We start from the raw sequence: 13789 nt of genomic DNA, 5'->3' as shown, positions 1-13789 counted from the left end.
GAGAAACTGCCTTTGTAAGCTGCGAGTCACTCCCAGTCTCTGTTTGATCTGTGGTTAATGGAGTCAAATTTGCAAATAAATTGCAGCTCAGAGATTTCTCTCTTCATTTGACTTTTAAAATTTTTTTTTGTTTCAGGACTGTCACCCTTAAATCTGCCACTGAGTGTCCAGGGAGATTGAAGTGCTCCCCCACAGGCTTCTGTACATTACCGTTCTTGATGTCTGATTTATGTCCATTTATTATTTTACAGAGAGACTGTCAGTTTGGCCAATGGAAATTGCAGTGGGGCTTTGCTGGCACGTGATGGCATATATTATATTAGTAGATGTGCAGGTAAAGGAGCCCTTAACACCAACTATACCATCTGGTCATCCAGACAGGCTGGCTTCAGGGACTGATTCCATTGCACACACATGCCACATTCACATCTTCCTCACTCACAGAAAGGAAAGCTCATTTTAGAGAAAGCAATTTCTTTTACAGAGAGGAACAATCAGGATTTCTTTGACTTATGGTATCTATAAACAATTTCTTATCAACTTATAACACTCTATAGACCCAGCAGCTGCCACAAAACAAAGCTCATAAAACAAAACACAACCATATAGAACAAAGCTACATCTACAAAAAAAAAAAAAGCTACTGTTACAAAGCTTACAGAGAGTTACAGGAGAAAGTTACAAAACTTACATCTTCATTTTACTGGACTGAGCAAATGCTTTACACAACAAGAAGTACACACCTTATTTAATGACTCATTTAGGGATTTTTGAAAATCCCACCTTTTAATATAGACACTCTTTAGGTACCTAAATACCAATGTATGAACCAAAATCTAGCCAGCAAAAGTTTACGACTTTAATGACTCTATACGACTCATTAAAAGTCACACAGTAATTCAGTGCCAAGGTCAAGAATGGAACTTTGGTTTTCAGTTCTCTCTCTGCAGAAATGTTGTATTATTGAAAAATTATAGTAGATTTCAAACATTTAGGCCATGTCAATGTGGGCAAGGTTCCTCGACAAAACCAGGCTTTTGTTGACAAAACCTGAAGATCATCTACATGGCCAAAGCGTGCCGTCGAAAGTTCATTGACAAAGACTGGATGTTCAGGCAACAGCATTATACCCATCCCTGATTCGGTATAAGGCTGTTGTTGACACTGTTTTGTTGACAAAGTGCATGTGTAGGAACTCCAGAGCCTCTTCTGTCTACAGAGAGGTCCTCCACATGGCGCCAACCAGCTGGAGCCAGGTGGTGCTCCATTTGGTTATCTGAACTCTTTGATACCTATCCACGTTTAAAGGCACAGGAAGCCTCAGAGGTGCTGTTCAGGAAGCTGGAGGTGTGTCTGCCAGACAGCTATGAGGGTGATGGGTATACTCCACACACACTGCTATGGGATGTGGTCGTCCGGTCACGGGCATACCTGCAGCTGATACCCTGCCCCAGCAGCCTCTCCTCAGAGGGATAAAATAATGTCCCAGCCCACTCAAGACTGCCCTACCCCACTCCATGGACCTAGGTGAGGGATCCCAGGATCTCCCCTGGGGAGTGAGAAAACATGCTCCTCTTGGTCCGGCCCCAAGATCAAGGACTTGCTGGCTCTCTGGGCCAAGGAGCTGCTCATGCTGGACCTGAGTGCCAAAAGGCAGAATGCCCCTAGCTATGGGTGCATCAACCATGCCCTGGTTGAGCATGGCCTCCCCACCTGCATCCTTGAGCAGGTGCATGTGAAGATTAAAGGCTACATGCAGGCCAGAGATGCCCAATGGAGATCAGGCAAGGAGGTGCCCACCTGCGCTCACTACAAGGAGCTTGACCTGATGCTGAGGGGCATTGATGGTGCCCCAATCCTGGAGGCCATCAATACTGGGGAGGAGGCCCTCCCCAGCTGAGACAGTATAACAGGAGTCCGGATCATTACCCAAGCCAGCTGAGGCACCCTCTGACCCCAAGTCAAGCCAGTGCAACCTGGTGATTGCCCTCTCCTCTGATCCCTCCAGTGCCAAGCCATCAGCATGGGCATCCCCAGACCAGTTTGCTGGATCATCCAGTGAGTCCCCCATGGAGCATGTACACCCAGGCCGGTGAGGTGGGGTGGATGCACCACAAGCGCCACTGGAACAGCCCATGCCCGGAACCCACATGGCCAGGTATCCCACCCAGACCCCCAGGCAACCTGCAGACATAGCTGTTGGCCCGCTGACATTCCCACAATGGGCTACATAACCACCAGGGTCCCGGGAAGGAGGCTGCCAGCCCCTGCCATGCATGGGAGCAGGCTGCCTATGATGATGGGCATACCCCACACACCCTGCTACAGGGTGTGGCCATCCGGTCACAGGCATGCCTGCAGCTGAGACCCAGCACCCACCCCCATGGACAGCACCACTCCTCTGTGGCCCTTCCATCGGGTCACTATCCTGTCAGGCTGGGCTGCAAGCGGGTCTGTGGCTGGCCCATCCTCATCACACCACTGCATCCCTGTATGGTGGGGCCCTACATGGACAGGCCATGGGCACGCACACCCAGAACAGCCCCATCCCATGGCCCAGAGGGTGGGGACAGTACTGCTCATAGGTGGCTGGGAACTGGACATTGGGGCTGTGCATCAGGAAGGACTCACCTTTCCCACTTTCCTCCATACTGCTGCACCTGAGTCCAAGGGCCACGACAGCCCCCATGCCAAGACAGGCAGACCCCCTGAGGAGTCAGATCCATTGGAACCCGGACCTGCACCTTGGAGGAAGGGCACCCCACCACCAGTGTGCTGTGCCCGTGTTTGGAGGGCCCATCACTGGCTGGATGAGGAGGGGCAACGGTTGCTCGCTGCTGCCATCTGTGAGCAGACTGAACTCTCCCGGAATCGGCTCTGGAGGGAAGAGGAGTGGCAGGAGTGGAGGGAGCAGCCCTCTGAGTGGTGGCTGGCCATGGTCGACTGCGCCCTGGACCTCGTGGAGGCCTGTCTGGCCCAGGGCACTGAGTCCCTGGTCCCTGCTGCCACCCTTCTGCCGCCACCAATGTCCTCCCTCCCACCCCTGTTGCCGGCTGCCCCTAACCATGTCCTCCTTGAGCCTGTTCACTAGGTGCTGCTGTAGGCTTTGCAGAGGGCAGTGGAGGGGGCTGGTGTACCTGCCCCCCGGGTCTCCCAGCCCCCCCTGCCCCTGGGTTCCCAGGCCTCCCTGCCAAACCTGACCCAACAGTACTCCCCACATGTCTGAGCATCCCCATTCCCCCTGCCTCATCAGCACCCCAATGAGGACCCTGGATGGGAAAGGGTCCCGTAGCTGGCATGGCTCAATGCTGTCTACCCTCTCACTTGACTAGGGCCCCTGCTCCTGGTTTGGAAGCTCCCTCCCCATGCCCCACCTCATAGTTGGACATGTGGCACTTTTGTGTATAGTTCAAAACACGTGTTTATTTTTGCACACAGTTATTTGTACAGTTTAGAAAATAGTTCTATTTATTTTGTATGCACACCTTTGGTTTTTAGTTAGTAAACTGTTTCTATTCACCAAACCTGCATCCCTCCTTGTGAGATGGGTTTGGGGGAAGGGAGGGATGGTGGTGGGGAGGATGAAGGGCTGCAGCTCCAGGGCACCTGCCGGAGGTGACCTGGGGAGGATCACTGGGGCCTGTGGGCAAAGTGCTGCTGCAGGGCCTTGTGGATGCGCACACCATCAGCATGTGCTTGGTGGCTGGGGTCGGCACCCCGGTGCTCATAGGGGCACCTGCCCTCTGGCACCCATCTCTAGGGGAAGTCCTCCCCACTCTGCTCCACCAGGTTGTATATCTGGCCATGATATGTGGGAGTGTTGTGCTCCCCCACATCTAGCTGATGCAGGAGGCACCTGAATGTCCCCTTGTGAGTTCAATGGAATTCCATGCCTGGGTCACTCACAAGTTGTATAGGTCCTGGGTGGGGTCCAGGTGCCCAGTGCATGGCCTCATCAGCCATGGCAGAAATGGATAGGCTACACTGCCCACGATGCACAGGGCCATATGCATGTCCTCAATGGCCAGCTCCCAGAGGGTGACACAGGTGCCTGCCTCCATTCTCCAGAACAGGCTGGAGTTCCGGAACACCCTGGTGTTGTGGCTCCTGCTCGACCACCCAACGTAAATGTCCAGGAACTGTCCTTGGTGGTGCACCAGGGCCTGCATGACCATGGAGTGGTAACTCTTCCTCTTTATGTATCATCCAGCACTGTGCTTCTGGGCCTGGATGGAGATGGGGGTCCCATCCAGTACCCCGAAGCATATGAGGAAGCCGATGTAGTCAAAGCCAGCGATGACGGCGTCTACATCTCTGATCCAGCATCAGCCTCCACAGCAGGATGGCATCAGTGACTCACACCACCTGTGATGGGTCAGAGACAAGACATGCCTGTGAGGGTCTGGGGGGCATAAGGCCCCTGGGCTAAAGCAAGCCCCACGTCCATCAGCTCCCATCCGCTATCCCATTCTCCTTCTCCTGACCTCTCCCCAACCCCCTGTGCCCCCGGCCTCCCTCCCACTGTGCACAGCCTGCAGCAGGCTGGTTTCCTCAGTGCATCAAGACGGCCCTGACATAGGACCTCCTGATGCTGAATAGGTGACCCATGCAGCAGTAGCTGTCAGGAGTGGCCAGCTTCCAGAGGGTGATTGCAACCCTCTTTTCCACGAGGATGGCAGGCTGTGTGTTGGTGTTATGTCATTGTAGGGCAGGGGCAAACCAGTTGCACAGTTCCAGGAATGTGTCCTTGCGCATCCTGAAATTCTGTATCTGTTGCTGGTCACCCCAGCATTGTCCCATGATCAGGAGCTTATGGGGTGCCGCCAGATCCGCCTAGGCACCCGAGGAGGTGGGTGCAGCTGGGGCACTATGCCATCAGGGGCCCGCTGTGCAGGCTGTCTCTGGAGGTTGTCTCCCCAAATGTGCTCATAGAAACTGGTGATGGCCAGTGGCAGAGAAAGCAGGAGCTGCTCCACAGCCCTGGGTGTGCTCAGGGGCTGTTCTGCCATGGTCATGGTTGGGAATGGTGGGAGTTGGACAGTGGGGAAGAGCGTTGGGTTAGGGAGGGTGTGGGGTCAGTGGGATTAGGTGTCAGGAAAGGAGGGGTGTGAGGAAGCGTGAGAAGTCAGGTAAGGTACAGTGGGGTTTGGAAAGAGCTGTGTCTCTCTCAAAGAGCAAGGAGCCCTGCAACAGCTCAGCTTTCCCTCCAAGAGGTAGACAAGCCTCCGTATGGGCAGAGAGTGTGGGTCGGGGAGGGTCCATTAAAGGTGAGCAGCAGCTGCATTCCAGGAAGGGTTTTCCTTCCATGCATGCCTGCCCTCTTGGGTTACAGGACTGGTTCTGTTGACAGAGCAGCCAGAAAGTGTAGATGCTCTCTGTTGACAGAGCAGCTCACTGTTGTGAGCCGCTTTTGTGTATGGACATGATCTGTCAACCAAGGTGGTATCAGGTACACCCTGCCAACAGGCATGCCTGTCAACAGAGGAAGCCCATGTAGATCTGGCCTTAAAGTATGTACACACATCATTCCTGCCAGTTGCATTCTTTAAAATGATCTTATGTATAAGGTCTTACTGCCTAGTTGTTTACCTATTGTTCACATTGGTTATAGTTAATTACCAATCCAAAACACAGGATAAGTTTAGATGTGAAACTTATCAGTGACTTTGGGAGGGTGAGGAGGAAGAGGAATTTTCAAGGACACAATCATTAGGACCCCACAAATTTCAGAATTAAGATTGAATTTATGTGACCCAAACATTTGAAAGTGAGAAAAGGCCCTTTTAACCCAGCCTGCTGGAATCTTGCTGTGTTTCTTAAGCTCTCCAGGTGTACTGATGCTAGAGTTATTCCCACTTCCCTATTCAATTGTGTTCATGATAACACAATGCAAAATTCAGTGCATTCTAAGCTTTCATAAATAGTAAGTAGAATTGACAATCTAATTTCAAAAAAATGCTAAAAGCATCATGAAAAGTACTGGGGAAGGAAAAATGAAGGCATGTGTAACAGTGCATGGGTATATAGATTAGCTATACACAAAGTTTGATGGTTCCAAATTGTTTGACGTGTATGTTACAGAATGTATTCTATAGATAAATAAATAAGTGAATTACTGTGTCTACTCAGCATTAGCTGGCAGATTTCTTACAGTCATTTCTGAAGATGTGGATCTTAAGAAAGACTTTTCAAGGAGAGGATAACAGCTTTATGATTTAGTTCAGGCATCAAATATCTCTTGAATGATATGTAAAGGTAAACCCAGTTTAACTTTGTGATTTCCAGAGTTTTTTTGACTTATTGGATTGAATGCCACTACAAGAATCTCCTTTCCAACTGCATAATTGCTTCCTTCCTTTATGAGGTGTTTCTTTCTAAATTCAACAGTAGAACAGGTCACAAATTTTACGGTTTACTTTGAAACTGAGACTGGAAATTTAATCCTCGCCCACCCCCAGGTTTCTGATCTCCGTTGGTGGCTTCAGAAGTAAAGGTTCTACATACAGACCTAGACTGCCTACCTCTATCCTGCTTTGGTGTAGAGGCAGACATCATCACATGTCAGAAGGGATCTGGAGAATAAAAACGCTGATGAAATGCAGTCAAAATATTTTATGAGAATATGTCAATTCCATGAAATCTTTCAATCAAAACCAAGCAGAGAGGTGTCCCTGGTTCTCTGAGATACCCAGTTCCCCCACAGCTTACCTGGTGAATTGCTGGAGAATGGGACTTCCCAATTTCCCAGACACCTGGAGATCCTTGGGATTGTATTTTGTTTAGCAAACATCAAAACACAGTCAAAAATTAGAGTTTTTGGCTTTTCATTCTGATTTGGGATGAAAAAAATGAAAACATTTTTCACAGGACAGAAATTCCAATTCCCATTCACCTTTAGCTAGCAAACACAGGAAAGAAGTAAACCAAAAAGTAACTGGAGAGATGAGAGCACTGAAGACTGCAGGCAATCAGGGAAGAGTCAGTACCTAGTAAATGTAAAATCCTTTATCCATGCAGTGAAAATAAATAGCACAGATCCAAAATGGGTTATTTTCATCATGTTGGTAAAAAACGGCCCTAATATTACCTTTGCATGAAACCAAGCAGTCCAGTTGCCACAGGGAAATAAAACCTAGAAATTGTGAGTCGTGGTGGAGATCCACAATAATAAATCTGTTCTTATATTAGGTTGGCAATCAAGAAAATGACTGTAAGAAATATATCCAAAAGAATCTCCTTGAAAGAACTTCTTTACTTAAACCATACTTTACTATTCAGCTATGTTTTTATTGTGTCTTTTACACGAAGTATGATCAATATACTTTAGAGAAAAAGTATAGTTAAAAAAGAAAGAAAGAAAGGAAGAAAGAAAGAAAGTAAGTAAGTATTGGGAGGGAGAAATAATTTGATTTTTTGCTGTAATACCATAATATGACCATTTATGATTTAATATCACAATTTATATTGTGACAAGCAAGCAAAAGCAAGCAGTATTGAGAAAGTGAGAACTGTAGACATGATGAAGTGAGGAGAGAGGCAGAGTAGGTTGGCTCTAGAGATGTACTAGAGTAGGGGTGAGCCAACTTTTCACATCAGGTCTCCATTTTTGGCTCTGCAATTAGCTGTGTCCCCAAACTGTCTACTAAATCCAAACCAATGGAAATTTCAGTTGTTCATATTAAAAAAGCTTTCAGCAAGTATAAGAAAATAAGTACGTAGAATGTAAAGATATATTAATCATTATATAAATGTGAATATACATTCAAAAAAAAACAGTAACAGAGGTACAAGAGTGAGAAGAACTAATTTTGATTGGGGGAGAAGCCTGGCTATCATGTTGTGTCATGTACTTTATAACACTGCATTCGCATACAGGGTAAACAGATTTTTGTCACATCAAAGCTCCATTTAAACAACACCATGTCTTGAGGATTATGTATCACTGAAATGCCAGTGCCCCTTTTGTATCTCCCTGCAGACTTCAGGCACTCTCACCCTCAGAGTCCTCTTAGATTCCTTCTAACCCTTTTTCCACACAACAGTCCAACAGCACTGCAGAAGTAAGGTGGGCATGGTATGATATTGCCTCCCTTACTTTTGTGCTGCTGCCATCTGAGCTGGGCCCTTGGCAAACAACAGCTACGCTCTGGCCACCCAGCTTTGAAGGCAGCAACACAGAAACAAGGGTAGGATTTTATGGTATTGCCAACCTTAAATCTGTGTGCTCCTTTAGGTGCTGGATTTCGGGCTAGCAGCTGCTATTCTCTGGCCAGCCCAGTAGTGAAGTCGTCATAAAAGTTAAGTGTGGCAATAGCACAACACCCCTACAACAAAACCTCTGAGTTGGGCCCCTGGTTTGAGAAACACTGTTGTATCCTATAAAAGCATACAAGATTTTATAGTGAATCTGGTAGGGCCATACCCCAAACCATCAAAAACATCCAGTGTTTCCCATGGCTTGCTAATTTCCATCTTTGATTCATCAAAAGGTTTTCTAAACTGGTATCCTCACTTCTATAAATCCCACCCCCATCCTTTTTTTTTTTTTTTTGCCTGTCTATATGCTGGAATCCTAACTTGTTTTGAAAGAATTTTAGAAGGCCTTCACCTCTGCATCTGTGTTAATCCTGCCAGACCCATCCAACCTTTTCATTATTGAGCTAAATGCATCCAGTTAGGCAATCAAAACCATACTACCAAAACAGCAGATGCCACCAAATGTTTTTCACCTCCGTGGATTCTATTCCAGGCAGTTAACACCCACAAGACTGAACTGTAATCTATGACAAGGAGCTATCCATCATGGCTGCTTTTGAAGAGCAGTAACACCATGTGGATGGTATATGCCTCCCCATTCAAATGTTCACTGATCACAAAAATATTGAGTATCTATATCCTGTGAAGGTCTTTAAGACCATGCCAGAGCCATTGTCTTGTATTTTCTTGTGTTTGGAGTTTATTCTGCGTTACCAGCCTGGGGACTACAATGGCAAGCCTGAAATGTTCTCCTGCAAAGGAAGTACCTCAACAGCAGTGAAAGGTAATTAGAACCTTGCACAATCTTGAAATCCCACCATCCTGTTATGTGCTCTGTGTAATGTTTAGAAAATAAGGTAATAAGAAAATATAATTAATGTTCAGTATAAGATAGAATAGTTGTTATAGAAAGATTCTTTGTTGTTTGTTGTTATTATGAAAAAAGATATATTGTTAAAAATTTGTTTAGAAAGGAAAAGTGTCTCCCGTTATTTGTATCTTTCAGAAGGGGAAGATGAGTGGTGGAAAATGAGGTTCTATTTATCTTGACTCTTCTGGGTATTTGTGCCTATGGGATTCTACTAAAGTGGAGTGAATTCAGGCAAGATGTTCACAATTCAATGGTCCCATCCAAACAAACAAAACCTTTGCCAATTACATAGAGGAATGTGTATTTATAATTCCAGAAGTTAGGAAAACAGCAACTAAAATAATAATGGGATTTATAAGGATAATGGAGGATCTATAGCCCAAAATCTTATGAAGATAAGGTTTATCATTGATGATACCCACATATATATTTTTTATTTAATAACCAAGGAAAAGGAATGTTATGGTAAACATCTTAAGAAAATTCACCACAATTCTTAAATTGTACTTGGAAGTCAGTAGAAGGAGTAGGCACCATAAGTAGTAGAGTAGGTAGAACTGGATTGTGGCAGTAGCATTTTTGGAAGAGCTAAAACTAACTGACAAATTGTAATTTCCCTGCAGCAATGATAGGAAGAACAATGGACAATATGAAAGCAACTAGGAAATTTACCTGGCCTTGCTCGTGTGTGTAGGTCAAGTAAGACTTTTTTTCCCCCATTTTTTGAAAATAAAGGGAAGGTCTATATGGTTTATTTAAATTAGTGTATTTTTGGAAAATAAAGTAAAAAGAAGTTTGTAGTAATAGAAGTCAGAGCAATTCATCAAATTTCTTTGTGTTCCTCACTGTTGTTTGCTTGAGCTATTGGTGGGAGTGGAGACACCGCATCAGAGATTTTGGTGTGTGTGGGAGCTCAGGCCAGGCAGTGGAGCGAGGGTAAGAGGTGGAGGGCTCAGGCCAGAAGCTTTGGTGTGCGTGTGGGTGATGGGGAAGGGTCCAGCCAGAGGAGGAGTGGCAGAACAGGCCCTTAGGACGGGGTTTGGGAGGTCTCAGAGAGCTTACTGGGGGCAGACACAGTAGCGAAGGAGGAGTTGGTCCATGGGGAGCCAGGGCTGTGTTGTTTGGCCCTGGCATTTCCTTGGGAGGGTCCATGCTGTGATTCCTGGCCCGAGCATCGTGGAGGGGGGAAGGGGCAGAGGGGACAGGAGCTGGGCTTCTGAAGCCACTGCATTAGCTCCTGGGCGGGAAGGACCTTACCACAGTGTGGGAGAGGATGGGATCCTGTGGCCTGGGCAACACTTTCTGCGGCTGCACCCTGAACTGAGGAGCAGGGGGCAGGAGGAGGCATGGTGCTTTTCCTCAGCCATGGCAAAAACAGTAGGTGGGGGCCTCGCATGGCGACTCTATTTGCTGGCCCCTGGGATAGTGGTGAGTGTGTAGGGCAGGGGTCAGGGAACAAAGGCATGGCTGTGGTTGCCACCACAGAGGTTTTTCTTGTCCAGGTGGGGTGGTGGTGACCAATGCCATAGCCAGCTTGCCTAATCCCTGCAAGACCAGGGGAGAGGGAAGTGGGTGCTGCTCAGGGGTTTCTGCTCAGCGTTCCCCTCTGGCTCCCTTATTTTTGCCCTCTGACTCCCACACCCATTCCTGTTTTCTCATTAGTTGTCCCCTGTATTCACTTCGGGACCATGCCGTTTAATGGACCCCCCACTCCTCAGGGGGATCTTTTAGTTGTGAGTGGGCTGTGCCTGCCCACTCCTCAGTTTCCAATCAGCAAGAACAGGGGAGAGGACAGGGCTGAGGCTTTTGTGCTTAGTCCCACCCCCCAGAGCAGGAGCAGTTTGTTTCCTGGTGCTGGGCAGAACAGTGGGGGGCAGGGGGAGAGGGAGGCTGACATACTTTTAGAAGTCCTGTGGCACCTTACAGACTAACAGATATTTTGGAGCAAAAGCTTTAGAGGGAGAAGACCCACTTCATCAGATGCATCTGTTAGTTTATAAAATGACATAGGACTTCCTGTTGTTTTTGAAGATACAGACTAACTCAGCAACCCCTCTGATACTTGACATATTATTGGCCTGCCAACAAAAGACCTGATATCATAGAATCATAGGGCTGGAAGGGACCTTGGGAGGTCATCCAGTCCAGCCCCCTGCTTCAAGCAGGATCAACCCCAACTAAGTCATCCCAGCCAGGACCTTCTCAAGCTAGGACTTAAAAACCTCGAGTGACGGTGAATCCACCACCTCTCTCAGCAACACATTCCAATGTTTCACCATCCTCCTGATGAAGTAGTTTTTCATAATATTTAACCTCACCCCTCCCTCGCGCAACAGGGGAGCACAGGCTTGCTTGGCTGAGCCTGATGGAGTGGTGGTGGTAGTTCTAATGGTGTACCTATGTCTGCCCTAGGAAGGGCACAGCAGTGCAGTGAAAAGGGTTATGAATTGTACACCTAAGCAAATCAAGAATGCCTAAGCCTGGGCACGAAGCAGAGAGAGAACAGAGGGGACGATGCTGGGAAGTGCACCAGGCCTGAACAACCCGACTGTCCCCATATTGGACTCCTGCAAAAAGCTGCCTGCTAGAGGCTAACGGTTAGTCTCGCCTGTGCACGATCATACACCACCCGCTCTCCTGCCCAGCACCAGCCAGGAGTGAATGAGTGACACGTAGTCCCCAAGGAGAGGGTAACCCTCAGCTCCCCCTTCTGCCCAAGACCCAGCCCGTCTCCTCCCCGCCAGACCCCTGCCCTCCCCCGCTGCAGCTGCTGGCTCTGCCCTAGGCCCCCAGCCCGTTTCAGGGCCAAAGCGGAGCCGGCGGGGCGGGGCACTGGCCTCCCCTGGTTTACATCTCGCTCCGCTGGACACTGGAGCCAGCGGGGGGAAGAGGGACGCTCGCCCGCTCCTCCTGCCGCCGTTGCTGCCCTCGGCCCGCTGCCGTCCTCCCCGCAACCCTTCATTCGTCCTCACACGCCCCAGGCCTTGCGCGCCCGCCGACAACAACACGCCACGCCACAGCTTCCCACAAGTGCCACTGCGCAGGCACAAGGCGCTCGGGAGTTGGGGGCGGGGCAGCTGTTTCTACGGTTGCTACGGCGCATGCTCAGAGCTCGGTGACATGCGCAGTGACAGGTACGTGATGGGGGACTGAGTTTGAGCCTGCGGCGCGCAGCCTTCTTTGCCCTGTGCCAGGTACCTGCCCGCCGGCTGAGAGGCACCGCGGTCCCGCCTGGCTGCGGGGTGGGGAGGGTGATAATGGGAAGGGGGGAACTGTGCAGGGCGCAGCGATGGCGGGTTTCGCTTCAGCTGCAGCGTCCTGGGATTGGGGCGAGGCTGGGGGGCGGGGCAGATCCAGGTTTTTTCTTTAAGATGCCTCCCTCGTCAGCCGTCCGTGCTGTCCCCGGGGGCGGGGGCGGGGGCGGGGGCTGCGCTCTGGTCACGAGCCCGGAGCCTTCCGTCCCCCGTTGTGCAGCGAGCCCCTCTGCAGAGCTTTCCCTGCCCTCTGACCTTCCTTCCGGTCCTAGCTGGCAGGGTTGTGAATGGGGCTGAAGTAAACCACTGCCCCTGGCTTCATAACGGGCTCTAAATATAAACATCGCTCTCAGCCGCTCTCAAAGACTTGGCATCATTGATTGGTACCTGCACTAGAGAAGATGCTTCTCATTGTATAATTACGGTTGGTTTCTCCCTGAGTGAGTCTTCATTTAGAGAGGCAAAGGTTTAACTTCTGTGTGTTTGCAGGCCTAGGTTATCTGCAAAATGTTACAGCTTGGAAGGATCAGCTCAGCCTTGTCTTTTCATTTTGAGATCCTTTCATTTCACCATTTGTCACTTTCAGTGGTGCTCATTTTACAGAATGAGCTCTTGTTTGTTATGAGCAGACACTAAAGATCCCATGGAACTCTTTGTACCTTAGTTCACGTGCTCACTGCCAGTGCGTCAATGGCCTCCCACCCCAGAACTTTACAGGTGTTGCACAAGTAGCAAATAAGTTTGAAATTCTTTGAAATGAATGACATCACATAAATGCAAAAAATCTGCTCAGAACTTTCCATGTCAAATGATAACATGGGGTGAAAAGATATAAGGGAGTTTTTATGGTTGCTATTGAGATAAGAATGTTCTTAGCCCCTTGGCTAGATACAGACTTGAAATTCTGCAAAAGCAGCTTACAAGGCCTTTATAAGATAATGAGTTCTTTATATTGCTCCATGGCCAATTGCCTTGCACGTGGATACCCTACAGTTGTTAATACATAATGTTACAGGCACAAATACATTAAGCAAAAAACCCAACAACAATAGTTATTTTTTTGCATATGAGTTGTCCGAATAAACTTAGTGTCATATTTACATGCATAAAGATAAACATCTGTGTAGTCAGGACTGTAAACTGTTTTGTGCTCTGTTTGCATGTACTTCAAAACTATAGTTTGAAACCACAAATTTTACATTATTGTTAAAGTGGCATATTTTATGAGGGAATTTAAAGCTTTCAGCTTGTCCCAAATTTTGCTGAAATATAGGCAGAAATTACATTGGCCAGATATCAGGCAGTCTGTGCTAATGGACTTGGCTTTTGCTGATGTCCACGTTTTTCGTAACACCTTGAAGAGAATTCTTTTAGAAGCTCTGTTTCCACCCTGTGGTTTGAAGAGTCC

At 48.2% G+C, this 13789-nt stretch overlaps 1 protein-coding gene and 1 long non-coding RNA gene across 4 annotated transcripts in view; one reads left to right on the top strand and one right to left on the bottom strand.

Annotated features, from left to right (window-relative positions):
- Positions 1–3446: 3446 nt before the first annotated feature.
- Positions 3447–6826, bottom strand: LOC142007467 (uncharacterized). The gene is made up of 3 exons (XR_012643942.1): positions 6709–6826; positions 6522–6572; positions 3447–4365 (listed from the first exon to the last, which is right to left on the bottom strand). It is a non-coding gene; the product is annotated as an uncharacterized LOC142007467 (long non-coding RNA).
- A 5450-nt stretch (positions 6827–12276) lies between these two features.
- The window catches only part of POT1 (protection of telomeres 1), a 166747-nt gene continuing 165234 nt past the window's right edge, over positions 12277–13789 (top strand). For all 3 annotated transcript variants that reach the window (XR_012643941.1, XM_074984120.1, XM_074984119.1), the window contains exon 1: positions 12277–12321. The gene's annotated coding sequence lies outside the window, so the exon portion shown is untranslated. The remainder of the gene's footprint in view (positions 12322–13789) is intronic.

Source organism: Carettochelys insculpta, chromosome 1 (assembly GCF_033958435.1).
Source record: "Carettochelys insculpta isolate YL-2023 chromosome 1, ASM3395843v1, whole genome shotgun sequence".
Lineage (NCBI taxonomy): Eukaryota > Metazoa > Chordata > Testudines > Carettochelyidae > Carettochelys > Carettochelys insculpta.
This window is presented reverse-complemented; position numbering and strand designations above follow the sequence as displayed.